This window comes from Rattus norvegicus, chromosome 5, assembly GCF_036323735.1.
Source record: "Rattus norvegicus strain BN/NHsdMcwi chromosome 5, GRCr8, whole genome shotgun sequence".
Lineage (NCBI taxonomy): Eukaryota > Metazoa > Chordata > Mammalia > Rodentia > Muridae > Rattus > Rattus norvegicus.
Genome location: NC_086023.1, coordinates 42,482,264 through 42,495,755, shown reverse-complemented (window position 1 = coordinate 42,495,755; position 13,492 = coordinate 42,482,264).

Sequence of the window (13,492 nt, the reverse complement as noted above, 5' to 3'; positions counted from 1 at the left end):
ATACATGATGATTTCATTAGACATTGAGAAACATTTGATAAAATTCAACTCCCCTTCATGATAAAAGTTTTAGGAAGATCAGGAATTCAAGGCCCATATCTAAACATAATAAAAGCAATATACTGCAAATCAGTAGCTGAAACCAAACTAAATAGAGAGAAACTTGAAGCAATCCCACTAAAATCAGGGACTAGACAAGGCTGCCCACTCTCTCCCTATGTAGTCAATATAGTACTCGAAGTCCTAGCCAGAGCAATCAGACAATGAAAGGAGGACAAATGGATAAGAATTGGAAAGGAAGGAGTCAAAATATATGATATGATAGTGTACTTGAGTGACCCCAAAAGTTCCACCAGAGAACTCCTAAATCTGATAAACAACTTCAGCAATGTGGCTGGGTATAAAATTAACTCAAACAAATCAGTAGCCTTCCTCTACTCAAAGGATAAACAGGTTGAGAAAGAAATTAGGGAAATGACACCCTTCACAATAGTCCCAAATAACATAAAATACCTCCGTGTGACTCTAACCAAGCAAGTGAAAGATCTGTATGACAAGAACTTCAAGTCTCTGAAGAAAGAAATTGAAGAAGATCTCAGAAGGTGGAAAGATCTCCCATGCTCATGGATTGGCATGATTAATATAGGAAAAATGGCCATTTTGCCGAAAGCAATCTACGGATTCAATGCAATCCTTATCAAAATTCCAACTCAGTTCTTCATAGAGTTAGAAAGAACATTTTGCAAATTCATTTAAAATAACAAAAAACCCAGGATTGCAAAAACTATTCTCAATAAGAACTTCTGGGACAATCACCATCCCTGACCTCAAGCTGTGTAGTAGAGCAATCCTGATAAAAACTGTATGGTATTGGTACAGAGACAGGCAGGTAGATCAGCTGAATAGAACTGAAGACCTAGAAATGAACCCCCACACGTATGGTCACTTGATCTTTGACAAAGGATCTAAAACCAGCCAGAGGAAAAAAGACTGCATTTTCAACAAATGGTTCTGGTTCAACTGGAGGTCAGCATGTAGAAGAATGCAAATCAATCCATTCTTATCTCCTTGTACAAATCTCAAGTCTATGTGGATCAAGGACCTCCACATAAAACCAGGTACACTCAAACTAATAGAAGAGAAAGTGGGGAGAAGCCTTGAACACATGGGCACAGGGGTAAATTTCCTGAACAGAATAGCAATGGCTTATGCTCTAAGAATCAACAAATGGGACCTCATAGAATTGCAAAGCTTCTCTAAGGCAAAGAATACTGTCTATGGGACAAAACTGCAATCAACAAATTGGTAGAGAGCTAGTATCCAATATATACAAAGAGCTCAAGAAGTTAGACTTCAGAGAACTAAATAACTGTATTAAAAAATGGGTACAGTGCTAAACAAAGAATTCTCAACTGAGGAATATCAAATGGCTGAGAAACACCTAAAGAAATGTTCCACATCCTTAATCATCAGGGAAATGCAAATCAAAACAACCCTGAGATTCCACCACACAGCAGTCAGAATGGCTAAGGTCAAAACTCAGGTGACAACAGATGTTGGTGAGGATGTGGAGAAAGAGGAACACTCCTCCATTGTTGGTGAGATTGCAAACTGGTACAATCACTGCTGGAGTCAGTCTGGAGGTTTCTCAGAAAATTGGATATAGTACTACCTGAGGACTCAGCTATGCCCCTGAGTATATAACCAAAAGATGCTCCAACATATAACAGGGAGACATGCTTCACTATGTTCATCGAAGCCTTATTTATACTAGTCAGAAGCTGGAAAGAACATTAATGTCCTTCAACAGAGGAATGGATACAGAAAATGTGGTACATTTACACAATGGAGTTCTACTCAGCTATTAAATACAATGACTTCATGAAATTTTTAGACAAATGCATGGAACTAGAAAATATTCTGAGTGAGGTAACCCAATCACAAAAGAGCACATATGGTATACACTCACTGATAAGTCGATAGTAGCCCAAAACCTTGGAATACCCTAGATTCAATTGACAGACCACATGAAGCTCAAGAGGAAGGAAAATCAAAGTATGGATATCTCGGTCCTTCTTAAAAAGGGGAACAAAATACAGGAGGAAATATCGAGACAAAATGCAGAGCAGAGACTGAAAGATAGGTCATCCAGAGACTGACTCACCTGGGGAATCCATCCCATATACAGTCACCAAATGTAGACACTATAGCAGATGCCAAGAAGTGCATGCTGACTGGAGCCTGATATAGCTGTCACCTGAGTGACTCTGCTAGAGCCTGACAAATACAGAGGCAGGTGCTTGCAGTCAAACCATTGGACTGAAAACGGGGTCCCCAATGAAGGAGTTAGAGAAAGGACTGAAGTAGCTGAGGGGTTTTTAACCCCAATTGGAAGAACAATAATATCAATCAACCAGACACCTCAGAGCTCCCAGGAGCTAAACCACAAACAAAAGAGTGCACATGGAGTGACCCATTGCTCCAGCAACATATGTAGCAGAGGATGGCCTTCTTGTGAAGGCTTGATGTCCCAGTGATGGGGAATGCCAGGGCAGGGAGAAGGTAGGGCATGGGTGGGTGGGTGGATGGGTGAAAGCACCCCCATAGAAGCAGGGGGAGAGAGAATGGGACAGTGGGTTGCCGGAGGGGAAACCAGGAAAGGGGATAACATTTGAAATATAAATAAAGAAAATATTCAATTAAAAAAAGAAAAAAAATCCACCCCCAAAATCAGGTGTCCATATGTGTGTGGATTTATATATGGGTCTTCAATGTGTCTTTTTATGTAAATACCATGGTGGTTTTTTTTTTATTAATATAGCTCTGTAGTACAACTTGAAATCAGTAATAGTTCTTTTGTTTATCAGAATTGTTGATCAGGGTTGTTTTAATTTTCCTGCATTTTTGTGTTTCCAAATGTATCTGAGAATTTTCCTTTCAAGACTGAAGGATTGCATTGGAATTTTGATGGGGTTGTATTGAATCTATAAATTGCCTTTGGTTGGTTAGTTACTGATCCATGAGAATAAAAGATTTTTTCATATACTGATAGCTTCTGCATTCATTATTTAAGGACAAAGTTTTTAACATAAGTCATTCTCTTAATTGGGTAATGTTACAAGATACTTTATATTATATGAGCTCAGTTTGAACAATGTTGTTTCCCTGATTTCTGTCTCTGTCCATTTGTTATTTGTATAAAGGTCGGCTACTAATTTTTGTAAGTTAAGTTTATATCCATCCATTTCATTTTTGCTGAAAGTATCTATCACCTGTAGGAGTTTCTTGGTGGAATTTTTTTGTTCATTCATGTGTATTGTCATATCATCTGAAACTAAAGATACTTTGATGTCTTCCTTTCCAATTCATATTCCCTTGATCTTCTTCATTTGTCTTACTGCTCTAGCTAAGATTTCAAGAAATATATTGAATGTCAGTGTCAGTGTGTGAAAGTCAATATGTGACTCCAGCAGTAGTGTTTCTTGTACAAACTTTGGTTGTTACCATATTTTGGGAACAGGTGTTAAGAAATGTTGTCTTTTGTATTTTTCCTTTGATGAGTATGTACTGTCCCCCTCTACGCTTTCTGCGTTGTTTTGTGCCTTTCTATCTTTTATGACTTCTGTTGGTTTAAAGTCTTTACCTTTGTTAGATATTAAGATGGCTGCACTAGTTTGATTGCTAGGTCCATTGTAAGAACAAGGATCAGGAATGGATTATTGTGAAGAGAATTCTGAGTGCGAGTGAGAAAACTCCAACAAAACCAGACAGATATACAGAACTTTCCAGGTGTATCAGATAGGAGTGAGATTACCTCAGATTACTCATTATTGTTTTCTGTTGTTATTAAATTCAATATTTAAATATCCTTGATATATCTCCATAGATACCTTGGTTTTGCTATGTGTATCTCATCCTTGTTATTGTATACAATTGAACTCACAATAACTCTCACAATCATCAGAATATAAATTGTTCAAAGCTCAGAAAAATGTTGGCAATTGCATGAGACTTTAGTCCACTTCAATTATTGTCTCTGTTCTCTCAGGGCCCACTGCCTATAGAGTGGTGACACTAATTGTTTTGCTCAGGGATTTCTTAGGTTTAATATTTTCTTTGACTAATGTATACATTTATTCCATCATATCTTCAACACCTGAGATTCTTCTATCTCTTTTATCTGTTGATGAAAGGTGCCTGTGAAGTTCCTGTTCAAGTTTGCATTTTCAGAATACCCTGTTTGTGTTTTACTGGGAGGAGGAGGAGGAGGAGGAGGAGGAGGAGGAGGAGGAGGAGGAGGAGGAGGAGGAGGAGGAAGAATTTCCCCCCTCTCCTTTAAGAATGTCTATTATTTTCACAAAGGCTGTTTTAATATTTTTAAATTCGGCATATCTGAATATTCAGGATCTGCTGTGGTATAATTGCCTGGCTCTAGTGGAGACATATTGTCCTGACTATTAATTACCCTGACATCTAGTCATTCAGAATTGGGAATATTATAGTTCTAGGTGCTAATATGTGATTTTGTCCTTTTTGGTGGGTATTTCCTCTTTGGTTACCATTTGTCTCTGCCTTTTAAGAGGGTACAGTGACTGTGTGTTGCCTAGTAGGAGATTTCCTGTCAACCTGATAGGTATGGGACTGAGTATTCCAGGTACACTATATTTCTGAGCATTGTGAGCTGATATTTAAGTGTTAGGATAGACTAGGGTTCTGAGGGCATTTGTAGGAGGGAGGAAAGCAGACTGTTTCACCAGGATCTACTTATTTAATCTTCTTGGAATAGGGGCAGAGAGTCAAGGATGGTTGCCTCATAAATTCTCCTGTAGGTCTGGGGTTAAGGCTGTGGCTTGGACCTGGAGGGACAAAGGGACAGGTGACGATCTGCAGCCAGCCTACTTGCTGCCCTGATAGGAGTAGCTGTTGGTTTTCAGGGAATGCCTGCTGGAGTTTGGAGCTGGGGCAAACAATGAATGGTAGGAGAGAGGTGATGAGGGGAAGGTCTGTGGGATCTAAAGGAAATGTAGGCAGGGGTGGAGGAGGCTGCTGTAGGTGGTTTTGGTAGTGTTAGGGATGATGATACTGGGGAATTTGATTTGGAGGAATGGAAAGAATGGTCACGTTCTTCACTTAGCCACCTATTTTCTTGTTCCTGCCTTGCTCTGCTGGTATGTTCCCTTTTCAGGGAATGAGAATATTGTCTTGTTTAACATTTTTAGTATATTTTTGTAGATTTTCAGTGTCCGTAGTTGTGCATTGACTTTTTTCTTCCTTTCCCTCCTTAGTTTGCTGGAAATGTATTTTTGCTTTTCTAATTTATACCACCTTATGCTAACACCATTATTTGATTGCCTCATATATCAGTAATGGTCATTTCCTTCTGGGCAATTGTTTTTAGGATGTAACATAAAGTCACTTCCAGAGACATTAGTTATTTTATAAAACGTTTGTTCAGCTTAAGTGTTGTTTACCTTTGGTTTGCAGTGGTGTTATAATTGTATCACAGAATTAATTTTTGCACATGCTTATAGTATTTGGTTTAATTATAGGCCTTTCTTCCAGTTTGTTCTTTATAAAGTATAAGATCATGTCCTCTATTGTTAGTTATCTAGGCCCCAGTATAGACTCTGGCACTATGTAGGCTTGCAGCAATGTGGCTATGAAGAATTAGTGTGGTATGTCATATATTCTTCTTCTTACTACTATGGGGTTGTGCTATTCGCTTACATATGATACAATCTAATGCAGGACAGGGAACCTCAAACACCACTGAAATAATTCTCTTATGAAGTACAGTTACATATTTGCAGACCAGAAATTTAATTAAAAAAATGAATGACTTATGTAAAGAAATATAACAATTAGATCCACAAAAGTGCAGTGTATAGTCTATTAACTTTAGTATTTGTAATGCAGCGCGGGTAATAATATGTCTAAAAGGAATTAGGGACAATATTTAAATAGGTTTAGCATTGTTTCACAATGAGTTGTGAACTCAATTACATGGGAAACTTGAAAGAACAATATTAGTGCACTTTAGGTAAACTATTCCAAGTTTAATATAAATATCCAAACTTCTGGTTTAAGTGTTTCTAACTTAAACCCATTGTTGAGTGATATAAGTATTTGAGATTGTTGACATGTTGGCAGATAAAATAGAGGAAGTCCAGAAAAGTCAACCTGTGCAAAGTAAACAACTTACTAAATGTCAGGGTTATACCCAAAAACCAATCTTCTTACTCCTCACTCCATGTTTTATGCACAAGGCTAAATAGTGTATCTTGTAACTCACTTTACATAATTTTCTGGTCCATTTGCTCACTTGCATCAGTAAATGTGCTCATCCATTAGTTTCCTCCCCACTATAGTCTGCCTTCTTTCTATTTCCAGTTTCGCTCAAAGCAAACAGTTCCTGTACAAAAAAATGTGGGAAAATTGGGAAAGAAAATGATCTAAAGACCCTGGCATATTTTTCTAGAAACAGGCATCAAATTGGTTGTAAAAGAAAACCAGTAAGTTTCAAATCTGAAAAAAAAAGGAATTGAGAAGTATCCTTAAATTGTATGACATGATACTTGCCAATTTCCCAAGGCATTACATGTCATCCTTAAAAGTAGCCTGTGAGGTAGGTAGGTACCTTTGCTACTCTCATTTTCCAGGTGATTCTGCTTTAACTTCATGGACAACCCATTTCTTCTCAACCCCCTTTTCTTAGCTTCCTCACGTTTCCTTCCTTCATTTATTCAGCAAACGGTTTATCAAACATCCAGCCTAGGTCAGACCCTAGGGAATATCAGGTGCATTATTGCCTTGTGTACCTTTATGAGCTTATTTCTACTCACTACTTTGTTTCCTTTATTTACATTCCAAATCTTGCCCTCCTTCCTGGTCCTCCTTCAGGAGTTCTTCACCCCATTCCCTTGTTTGCCTCTGAGAGGGTGCTCCCCAGTCCCTACCATTCCCCTCATCCAGTATCCACCCCCAGCTTATGCCCTCTCTCCACATCCCTGTTCCTTGGTGAATCAAGTCCCTAAAGGATCAGTCATGTCCTCTCCTACTGAGGCCAGACAAGGTAGTCCTTTGCTACATATGTGCTAGGAGCCCCAGACCAGCCCATGTATCCTCTTTGCTTGGTGGCTTAGTCTCTGAGCGCTTCCAGTAGTCTGTGTTAGTTGATACTGTTGGTTTTCCTATGGGGTTACCATGCCATTCAGTTCCTTCAATCCTTCCCCATACTCTTCCACAGGGGTCCCCAACCTCAATCCAATGGTTGGTTCTAAGTATCTGCACTTGTCTGCTGCTGGTAGAGTTTCTCAGAGGACAGACATGCTAGGCTTCTGTCTACAAGCACAATATGGTATGAGTAACAGTGTCAGGCTTTGGTGCTCACCCGTGGGATGGATCCTACTGTGGGCCAGTCACTAGATGGCCTTTCCTTCAATCTCTGTTGCAGTTTTGTCCCTGTATTTCTTTTAATCAGACACAATTCTGGGTCCAAAAATTTGAAGGTAGGGTAGTGACCCCATCACTCCACTGGGGGCTCTATCTACTGGAGGTGGTCTCTTCATGTTCTATCTCCCCACTGTTGGGCATTTCAGCCAAGGTCATCCCCATTGAGTACTAGGAACCTCTCACATCCTTCTCTAAAAAGTTCCAGATGTCTTTCTAGAGGTCACCCCTGTTCCCTGTCCCTGCAGTTGCATATTTCCATTCATTCTCCTGACCCCTGTGGGTTTCTTTCCTGTCTTTTTCCATACCTTATCCTTCCCCTGCATTTTTGCCCCCCTCCCCTTTCCCACTCAGGCCCTTTCCTCCCTCTGCTTCCCATATTTATTTTGTTCCCCCTTCTCTTGGAATCCTTACTTGAGTCTTCCTTGTTAAACTTTTTATGGTCTGTGGGTTGCTTCATTGGTATTCTGTACTTTTTAGCTAATATCTATTTATCAATGAATGCATACCATGCATGTCCTTTTGGTTCCAGGATACCTCACTTAGGATATTTTCTATTTCCATTCATTTGCCTAAGAATTTCATGAAGTCATTGTTTTTTATAGTTGAGCAATACACCATTGTGTAAATGTACTGAATTTTCTGTATCCATTCCTCCATTGAAGGACATCTGGGTTCTTTACAGCTTCTGGGTATTGCAATAAGGCTGTAATACACATAGTGGAGCACATGTTCTTGTGGTCTGGTGGAGCATCTTTGTGCCTGGTATTTTCTTAGTATACAGAAGAATGATGGATTCTATTTTTGCATCCACTCTGTCAGCTTGTATTGGTGAATTGAATCCATTGATGCTGAAAGATGTTAATGACCAGCAATTGTTAATTAATGTTATTTTGATGTTAATATTAGTGGTGGTAATATGTGTACATGTGTGGTGCTTCCATTTCTTTTGTTGATGCGGGGTTATTTCCTGGGTTTTTTCTTTTTTTTTTGTCTGTTTGTTTTTTCAGCGTAGTCAGCTTACATGGGTTGGAGTTTTCCCTCTAGTATCTTCTGTAGGAATGTATTTGTGGATAGAAGTTGTTTAAATTTGGTTTTGTCATGGAAAACCTTGGTTTCTTCATCTACGGTGATTGAAAGGTTTGTGGGGTATAACAGTCTAGACTGATATCTGTGACCTTTGGCTTTTAGAATCTGTGTTGAGAAGTAAGATGCAATTTTGATGGTTCTGCCTTTATTACTAGGATTTTTTTCCCTTAGGGATTTTAAAACTTTCCTTGTTCTGTGCATAAAGTATTTTGATTATTATGTGGCTGGAGAATTTTCTTTTCTGGTCCAGTCTGTTGTTCTGTAAGCTTCTTGTATGTTTATAGGCACATCTTTCTTTAGGTTGGGAATTTTTTCTTCTATAATTTTGTTGAAAATATTTTCTGAGCTTTGTAGCTGGGAATTTTCACCTTCTTCTATTCCTATGATTCTTAGGTTTGATATTTTCATAGTGTACCAGATTTCTGGATAATTTGTGTAATGAACTTTTTAAATTTAGCATTTTATTTGATTAGCTCACCACTGCTGGTGTGCCCCAGGTTGACCTGGTAGGCAAGCCTTTGTATTTTATCACAGCAAGAAACACAACTGACACACCATTTAAAATTTGTAACCTGAAACTCTGTCTTAGACTTGGGTGTTTTTTTTTTTTTTATTAACTTGAGTATTTCTTATATATTTTCAAGTGTTATTCCCTTTCCCGGTTTCCGGGCAAACATCCCCCTCCCCTCCCCTTCCTTTGGGTGTTCCCCTCCCAACCCTCCCCCCATTGCCGCCCTCCCCCCATAGACTAGTTCACTGGGGGTTCAGTCTTAGCAGGACCCAGGGCTTCCCCTTCCACTGGTGCTCTTACTAGGATATTCATTGCTACCTATGGGGTCAGAGTCCAGGGTCAGTCCATGTATAGTCTTTAGGTAGTGGCTTAGTCCCTGGAAGCTCTGGTTGCTTGGCATTGTTGTACTTTTGGGGTCTCGAGCCCCTTCAAGCTCTTCCAGTTCTTTCTCTGATTCCTTCAACGGGGGACCTATTCTGAGTTCAGTGGTTTGCTGCTGGCATTCGCCTCTGTATTTGCTGTATTCTGGCTGTGTCTCTCAGGAGCGATCCACATCCGGCTCCTGTCGGTCTGCACTTCTTTGCTTCATCCATCTTGTCTAATTGGGTGGCTGTATATGTATGGGCCACATGTGGGGCAGGCTCTGAATGGGTGTTCCTTCAGTCTCTGTTTTAATCTTTGCCTCTCCCTTCCCTGCCAAGGGTATTCTTTTTCCTCATTTAAAGAAGGAGTGAAGCATTCACATTTTGATCATCCGTCTTGAGTTCGTTTGTTCTAGGGATCTAGGGTAATTCAAGCATTTGGGCTAATAGCCACTTATCAATGAGTGCATACCATGTATGTCTTTCTGTGATTGGGTTAGCTCACTCAGGATGATATTTTCCAGTTCCAACCATTTGCCTACGAATTTCATAAAGTCATTGTTTTTGATAGCTGAGTAATATTCCATTGTGTAGATGTACCACATTTTCTGTATCCATTCCTCTGTTGAAGGGCATCTGGGTTCTTTCTATTTTCTGGCTATTATAAATAAGGCTGTGATGAACATAGTGGAGCACGTGTCTCTTTTGTATGTTGAGGCATCTTTTGGGTATATGCCCAAGAGAGGTATAGCTGGATCCTCAGGCAGTTCAATGTCCAATTTTCTGAGGAACCTCCAGACTGATTTCCAGAATGGTTTTACCAGTCTGCAATCCTACCAACAATGGAGGAGTGTTCCTCTTTCTCCGCATCCTCGCCAGCATCTGCTGTCACCTGAGTTTTGATCTTAGCCATTCTCACTGGTGTGAGGTGAAATCTCAGGGTTGTTTTGATTTGCATTTCCCTTATGACTAAAGATGTTGAGGGGGCTGGGGATTTAGCTCAGTGGTAGAGCGCTTACCTAGGAAGCGCAAGGCCCTGGGTTCGGTCCCCAGCTCCGAAAAAAAAAAGATGTTGAACATTTCTTTAGGTGTTTCTCAGCCATTCGGCATTCCTCAGCTGTGAATTCTTTGTTTAGCTTTGAACCCCATTTTTTAATAGGGTTATTTGTTTCCCTGCGATCTAACTTCTTGAGTTCTTTGTATATTTTGGATATAAGGCCTCTATCTGTTGTAGGATTGGTAAAGATCTTTTCCCAATCTGTTGGTTGCCGTTTTGTCCTAACCACAGTGTCCTTTGCCTTACAGAAGCTTTGCAGTTTTATGAGATCCCATTCATCGATTCTTGATCTTAGAGCATAAGCCATTGGTGTTTTGTTCAGGAAATTTTTTCCAGTGCCCATGTGTTCCAGATGCTTCGCTAGTTTTTCTTCTATTAGTTTGAGTGTGTCTGGTTTGATGTGGAGGTCCTTGATCCACTTGGACTTAAGCTTTGTACAGGGTGATAAGCATGGATCGATCTGCATTCTTCTACATGTTGCCCTCCAGTTGAACCAGCACCATTTGCTGAAAATGCTATCTTTTTTCCATTGGATGGTTTTGGCTCCTTTGTCAAAAATCAAGTGACCATAGGTGTGTGGGTTCATTTCTGGGTCTTCAATTCTATTCCATTGGTCTATCTGTCTGTCTCTGTACCAATACCATGCAGTTTTTATCACTATTGCTCTGTAATACTGCTTGAGTTCAGGGATAGTGATTCCCCCTGAAGTCCTTTTATTGTTGAGGATAGCTTTAGCTATCCTGGGTTTTTTGTTATTCCAGATGAATTTGCAAATTGTTCTGTCTAACTCTTTGAAGAATTGGATTGGTATTTTGATGGGGATTGTATTGAATCTGTAGATTGCTTTTGGTAAAATGGCCATTTTTACTATATTAATCGTGCCAATCCATGAGCATGGGAGATCTTTCCATCTTCTGAGGTCTTCTTCAATTTCTTTCCTCAGTGTCTTGAAGTTCTTATTGTACAGATCTTTTACTTGCTTGGTTAAAGTCACACCGAGGTACTTTATATTATTTGGGTCTATTATGAAGGGTGTCGTTTCCCTAATTTCTTTCTCGGCTTGTTTCTCTTTTGTATAGAGGAAGGCAACTGATTTATTTGAGTTAATTTTATACCCAGCCACTTTGCTGAAGTTGTTTATCAGCTTTAGTAGTTCTCTGGTGGAACTTTTGGGATCACTTAAATATACTATCATGTCATCTGCAAATAGTGATATTTTGACCTCTTCTTTTCCGATCTGTATCCCCTTGATCTCCTTTTGTTGTCTGATTGCTCTGGCTAGAACTTCAAGAACTATATTGTATAAGTAGGGAGAGAGTGGGCAGCCTTGTCTAGTCCCTGATTTTAGTGGGATTGCTTCGAGTTTCTCTCCATTTAGTTTAATGTTAGCAACTGGTTTGCTGTATATGGCTTTTACTATGTTTAGGTATGGGCCTTGAATTCCTATTCTTTCCAGGACTTTTATCATGAAGGGGTGTTGAATTTTGTCAAATGCTTTCTCAGCATCTAATGAAATAATCATGTGGTTCTGTTCTTTCAGTTTGTTTATATAATGGATCACGTTGATGGTTTTCCGTATATTGAACCATCCCTGCATGCCTGGGATGAAGCCTACTTGATCATGGTGGATGATTGTTTTGATGTGCTCTTGAATTCGGATTGCCAGAATTTTATTGAGTATTTTTGCGTCGATATTCATAAGGGAAATTGGTCTGAAGTTCTCTTTCTTTGTTGTGTCTTTGTGTGGTTTAGGTATAAGAGTAATTGTGGCTTCGTAGAAGGAATTCGGTAGTTCTCCATCTGTTTCAATTTTGTGAAATAGTTTGGATAATATTGGTATGAGGTCTTCTATGAAGGTTTGCTAGAATTCTGCACTAAACCCGTCTGGACCTGGGCTCCTTTTGGTTGGGAGACCTTTAATGACTGCTTCTATTTCCTTAGGAGTTATGGGGTTGTTTAAGTGGTTTATCTGTTCCTGATTTAACTTCGGTACCTGGTATCTGTCTAGGAAATTGTCCATTTCCTGAAGATTTTCAAGTTTTGTTGAATATAGGTTTTTATAGTAAGATCTGATGATTTTTTGAATTTCCTCTGAATCTGTAGTTATGTCTCCCTTTTCATTTCTGATTTTGTTAATTTGGACGCACTCTCTGTGTCCTCTCGTTAGTCTGGCTAAGGGTTTATCTATCTTGTTGATTTTCTCAAAGAACCAACTTTTGGTTCTGTTGATTCTTTCTATGGTCCTTTTTGTTTCTACTTGGTTGATTTCAGCTCTGAGTTTGATTATTTCCTGCCTTCTACTCCTCCTGGGTGTATTTGCTTCTTTTTGTTCTAGAGCTTTTAGGTGTGCTGTCAAGCTGCTGACATATGCTCTTTCCTGTTTCTTTCTGCAGGCACTCAGCGCTATGAGTTTTCCTCTTAGCACAGCTTTCATTGTGTCCCATAAGTTTGGGTATGTTGTATCTTCATTTTCATTAAATTCTAAAAAGTTTTTAATTTCTTTCTTTATTTCTTCCTTGACCAGGTTATCATTGAGTAGAGCATTGTTCAATTTCCACGTACATGTGGGCATTCTTCCCTTATTGTTATTGAAGACCAGTTTTAGGCCGTGGTGGTCCGATAGCACGCATGGGATTATTTCTATCTTTCTGTACCTGTTGAGGCCCGTTTTTTGACCAATTATATGGTCAATTTTGGAGAAAGTACCATGAGGAGCTGAGAAGAAGGTATATCCTTTTGCTTTAGGATAGAATGTTCTATAAATATCCGTTAAGTCCATTTGGCTCATGACTTCTCTTAGTCTGTCGACATCACTGTTTAATTTCTGTTTCCATGATCTGTCCATTGATGACATTGGGGTGTTGAAATCTCCCACTATTATTGTGTGAGGTGCAATGTGTGTTTTGAGCTTTAGTAAGGTTTCTTTTACATATGTAGGTGCCCTTGTATATGGGGCATAGATATTTAGGATTGAGAGTTCATCTTGGTGGATTTTTCCTTTGATGAATATGAAGTGTCCTTCCT